Below are 5319 nucleotides of genomic sequence, written 5' to 3' on the forward strand. Positions count from 1 at the left end.
CTCAATTTGATCTTAGTGTTTAAAAACTAAAGCTAAAGTTAGCCTTCAGGGGAAGGGAAGTGGGAGCTCTGGAATGGGAGCCAGTATCCTCCTAGCTTAGCCACAGATTTAGGGACTAAACCTAAGATTAACCAATAATTTTCTATAACACTGAATTAGGAGAGAGAATTAAAATAGCTCCTATTTAGCACAATACATATTTAAACCATTTATATCAACTCATTTCACCAAAAACTCATTGTTGTGGAAAAGATTCTTTTCATATAAGAAAACTTCATCACATAAACAAAGTTTAGTAGTTGTTATTTTTAAACTCTGCATTTAAGTTTTTCTAGTAGTTAATAATTTAATTTTTTTAGCATCTTACACATTTGAAATTAGTGATAGTATTTTGTTTGATTTCCGTGAACTTTCTAGTTAATTTATCATTTCAAATTTAAACCTTGTTTGATTTCCGTGAACTTCCTAGTTAATTTATCATTTCAAATTTAAACCATTCCTTTGGGATCAATATTTGGGACTTAAACAGAAAGTCTTATATTACTTGATAATGATACATATAATTACATAAAATCCCAATCTTAAGTGCTTAAAGTTATTAGTAATAAAATACCACATTAATTTTTTGGTACCGTTGTAAAGCGGAGTCAATTTTATAAATTTTACACAACTATATTTAAATCTGGAATTACCAATTGATCATCAGACTTAATCTTGAAGTACAGATTGAGTGGTTGCTTTGCCTCATTTGGTGATGCCTAAATATGAAGAGAAGGGGTAGTATTTTATACCTATAACCTCTGTTCATTTGAGATAATTTTATGGGTACGCCCTCTTCCATAGCATGTGTACACTCAACTTCTACAATGTTGATTTCCTTGGCAATTTTGACATACACTTCCTTAACCTTCATTTTTGTTTCTTGATTGTGTCTTAGTTAAGATAGGTTTAGTAATCATGGAATTGAATTTGGTATTAGTTGGCGTTCTGCTGGACTCACTACAAATTGGAAAGATAATGCTTCTCTTACTAAGAACTCAAATGGTGGTTTTCCTTTAGGTACTTCTTCTGGCTCAGAAATTATCAAAACTATGTTATTACAAAGCATATCTTGGTCTTTAAAACCCATCCCAAACTTGTTAATTGAATTTTTTGTTAGGTGACTTTGCTCAACTTCTTGATAGACACTATCTTTGAAAGGGAAAATGAGCTTTTTGATGGATATTTTCCTTCAAAAAGAATGAAGAGCTAAATGTAATCCAGTTTTCAATTATTACTTTTAAGATTTAATTCTCAGTTAAAATTTTAGCTTGAAAGATTTTAAAATGACATATTAGTTCAATCGACAAAAGTGAAGCGACAAATTCATAAACTAGAGTTTGCTTTTGTTTTTTGTTGGTCTTAAAGAGATCAGGAATGAAATTTTGAAATTTAAGTTAGTTTAATAAAGTTTGAGTGTGTTTAATAAAGTTTGAGTCAAATCTTAAATTCAAATGTTTGATAATTTTAAATTTCTTAAAATTAAAAAATTTAGTGATAGGCTCCCATTAGGGTCCTAAATAAATTTCACTAATTAAGGCACCCTTATACAACATTTAGTAAAATGCTTTGTTTGGAAACATTCAAAGCATTAAATGTTCACCATTACAGTCTACCAATTGAAAAGGAAATCCATGATATACTTTCTCTAACACAAATGTTGGTTCAAACTTATTACCTATATTTCAATGGGGTAGAATTAGTCTATTGAGGTTAAATACCAATTCCTCCACATGAAATCTTCTAAGCCAAATTATTTTACCATGAGCTTGATCCATTCATGCTTAATATAGTTCAAGGTTTTTCCAATACAATAGAAATGTCCTTGTTGACATCATTTTTGGTTGATCAACTTAATTCATCATTATGACAACAAAGGAGACTACCAATTATTTTGCTGGTTAATAGTCTAAGGATCTTAAAACTCCTGGGAGGGAAAACTCGTGGGCATCCTGACCCTCTTCGTTATTTCTAAATTTTAGGTTAATTTACATATTAGCCTCATTTTTAGAGTTAATTTTGGTCTGGGCTTCACCTTCATTAGGAAATCCCCTACCCTTCCTTACCCCTTAGTCTAAAATCAAACTCAATTTTAATTTCAATTGAATTCAATTCCAACTCAATTCCAAGTCATTCTTAAATCCAATTCAAGATCAACTCAATACCAATCTCAAAGTAACTCAATTTGAACTTAGCCTCAAGTAAATGCTAAATCAACTCGACTTTGAATCTGCCCCAAATCCAAATTTCAAACTTGAAATGAAATCCAAATCCACAATCAGAATCTCCATTTTAAATTTTTAATTGCTTGGCCTAAATCCAATGGTTTTAAAATTTTTAAAACTCCAACACAACATTTAAATCTCAAACTCAAATTTAATAAACTTTTATCAAACGTATTTAACTTCAATGCACTTTAACATTAAATAAAGTCATAATAAAACAAACTTAAATAAGTTTAACAAATTCTAATATGCCTAAATGAATTTAAATAAAACATTGATAAATAAAAATTAATTGAAATTCAACAATAATCTTAATAAACATTAATAAACTTTCATAAAATTTAACAAACCTAAATGAATCCAAATAAATATACCAAGCTTAAAAAATTTAAAAATAAATCTTAATAAACTTAAATGAGCCTGAACAAACTTAAGTAAATTTATAATAAACCTTAACCAAACCTTAATAAAACTAAAAAGTTTTAAGAAATTTAAAATTAAATTCAACAATCTTTAATGAAATTTAACTAACTTTAAAAATTTTCAACCAATCTTAAATATTTAAATAAACTCAAACAAATCATAATAATAAAGTAATATATCATTTTTTGAATATCATGTGTGATCATTTATATTGAAATCTTTTGAGATCTATGGTGGATACACAATAAAAAAATGCGCCAGTGATTTTCCTGGCTAAGCCACAGGGATGGTTCCTCTCTTCATCTCTAGTATTGACATAAATTCTTCACTTTCAATTGTAATATGCATATACCCCTTTAAAGACTCAAACTACCCATTTTTCCACATTGGATATCCTTTCCACCAAGTCATGGAATGGTTACATCTATAAAATTCTAAGTTCTTTAAACTACTCATTTAAACCCTTTTTACTGAGTATACTTCAAGACTCCTCTAATTGAATTCAACATTTGATGAAGTTCTCTTTCGACAAGCTCATTCTTAAATTCAATGAATTTAGAGATTTAAGAGTAGACTTCCCTTAACAGCTTCTTTGTACCATCATTAAGGAAAGATATCATCCCCAAAATTGATTGTCTCTGTTGAAAATGGAAGAAATATAACACTAAATTGGATTCATCTCCATGGTGAATCAATTTGGTATTGATTATTTCTTAATGGGATTATTTTTTATTTTTTTAAGATATTTAAAACTTTGGAAATAATCAATTTTATTTCTAAGGGTATATTTGTAATTTTCCATATCTTTCTTATCTATAGTTACACTTTAATAAATATTGATTTGGTGAGTTCACTAATCATTCTTAAATTTTCTTAAAAGTCAAATCAGTGGTTTTAATTATCTGGTTAAAGTTGTTTTATTTCTACTTGAGTGCAATTTTTGTTGATTAGGTGGATTATAAAATTATCCTTTCATGTAATTTAATTTTTTTTAACCTGTTAATCATCTTAGTTAATTAAAATTTAAGCTTATTAAATCCTTTTTAAGGTTTTTAATTTTTACCATTTCTTCTTCAATTATATATTTATAAACAAAGGGACCAATACACAAAGTTTCAAATTACAAATTCGCCTTCCATAGGCTGTAGGGAATTTTTAATTTCAAGATGTTGGAATTATTAATTTCAACTAATAATTTCAATGATTTTAATTTAATTTTTAATTTTCAATTTTCAATTAATTTTATACTTTTTTAATTTCTATTTTAATTGTTATATTTATTTTCCTAATTAATTATTGTTTTTATTAAAAATTACGATTTCAATACTTAAGGGTGGTCTCTATCATTGAAAAATTTTGGGAACATCCCCAAGGATAGAGAGCACAATCCCATTGAATTCCATTAATTTTTATTGTAATTTTTTTTATAATTTATTGATTGTTTAAGAGTTTTAATTATTTATAAAAATTACCATAGGTCAATTTGCTTGGATTTTTTTCTTTGATTCACCTCTATTTACTGAACAATCGGCTCTTTATTTCATAATATTTTATCTGTATTTAATTAATTATTAATTTTAAAGTTTTAGTCATTATTTAGGACTTAATTAATTCATAAAACCCCTTATTTATCTATTTATTCGACGTGGAGCCAACACATACTTGGCAACTCCTAAGTTCCATGCATCGTTCCACAATTGACTGTGTTGTCCAAGCAGGCCATTGAGGTGACAAGGATAGACTAATTTGCTTCTCCACTTTTTCAACATATGGTTCGATTAGTGTCATTCATTTCAATTAAAGAAGGTCAAAAGACCTTCCATCATCATCCAAAATGCATCGAAGCGCATGAACTGCACGCTTCCTAAGGTTAAGATCTCGTCATCTAAATCATGAAATTTGATAGTGATTGGTCTTGAAGCTTCATCTAACCTTAATGAACCTATCCATATGGCTAATTCAACATGAATTTAAGATATCTTTCATAAAGCACTAAATTGAAAGCAAATTTAAGGAATTTATGCCATTACCAGAGTCCAATAGGGGAGATCTAAATTAGATGGGATGAGAAGCTTTGCCTTGGATATGTGCACCTCCTCCAAGCTCCAATGTAAGCTGAAATTGTATCCATGTATGGGCTAGACCAAATGATGGCTTGAGTTGGTGTTACGATAGGTTATCGGGTGTGAGATAGGGGGAGTTTGATTGGGGAAAAGCTGTTAGACCTCTGGGAAGCTAATGAGAGGGTTGGTTTTTAGTTTGGAGAGGTTTGCATGAATGCATTAAAAATCCCTAGTGCGACTTGATAAAATTAGGGTGGTGTGCTCGAGGAGAGGGCTTAGAAATGGTGGGGATGAGTCACTTGTGTCATTATCTTGAAGTTTGGTAACAAAAGCTTAGAGTTTTGCGAAGGGGATTGAGAGTTAGGGTTTCTTGGAGTGTTGTCAGGTTAGGGCCTCTTATGGCCATGGGAAGCCATGGGTTGGGCAAGACTCGAGGATACTTTGTAAATCCTCTAGGAGCTTGTAAGCGCTTAGGAAGAGCTTTATCAGTAGCTTCGGATAGAGGAAGTGAAACTTTGCTTTTTTTGATTTTTTGAGCAAAGGAGCTTCAATAGCCATGGAGGTGGCAT

This window comes from Phalaenopsis equestris, unplaced genomic scaffold (genome assembly GCF_001263595.1).
Source record: "Phalaenopsis equestris unplaced genomic scaffold, ASM126359v1 Scaffold000038, whole genome shotgun sequence".
In the NCBI taxonomy this organism is placed as follows: Eukaryota; Viridiplantae; Streptophyta; class Magnoliopsida; order Asparagales; family Orchidaceae; genus Phalaenopsis; species Phalaenopsis equestris.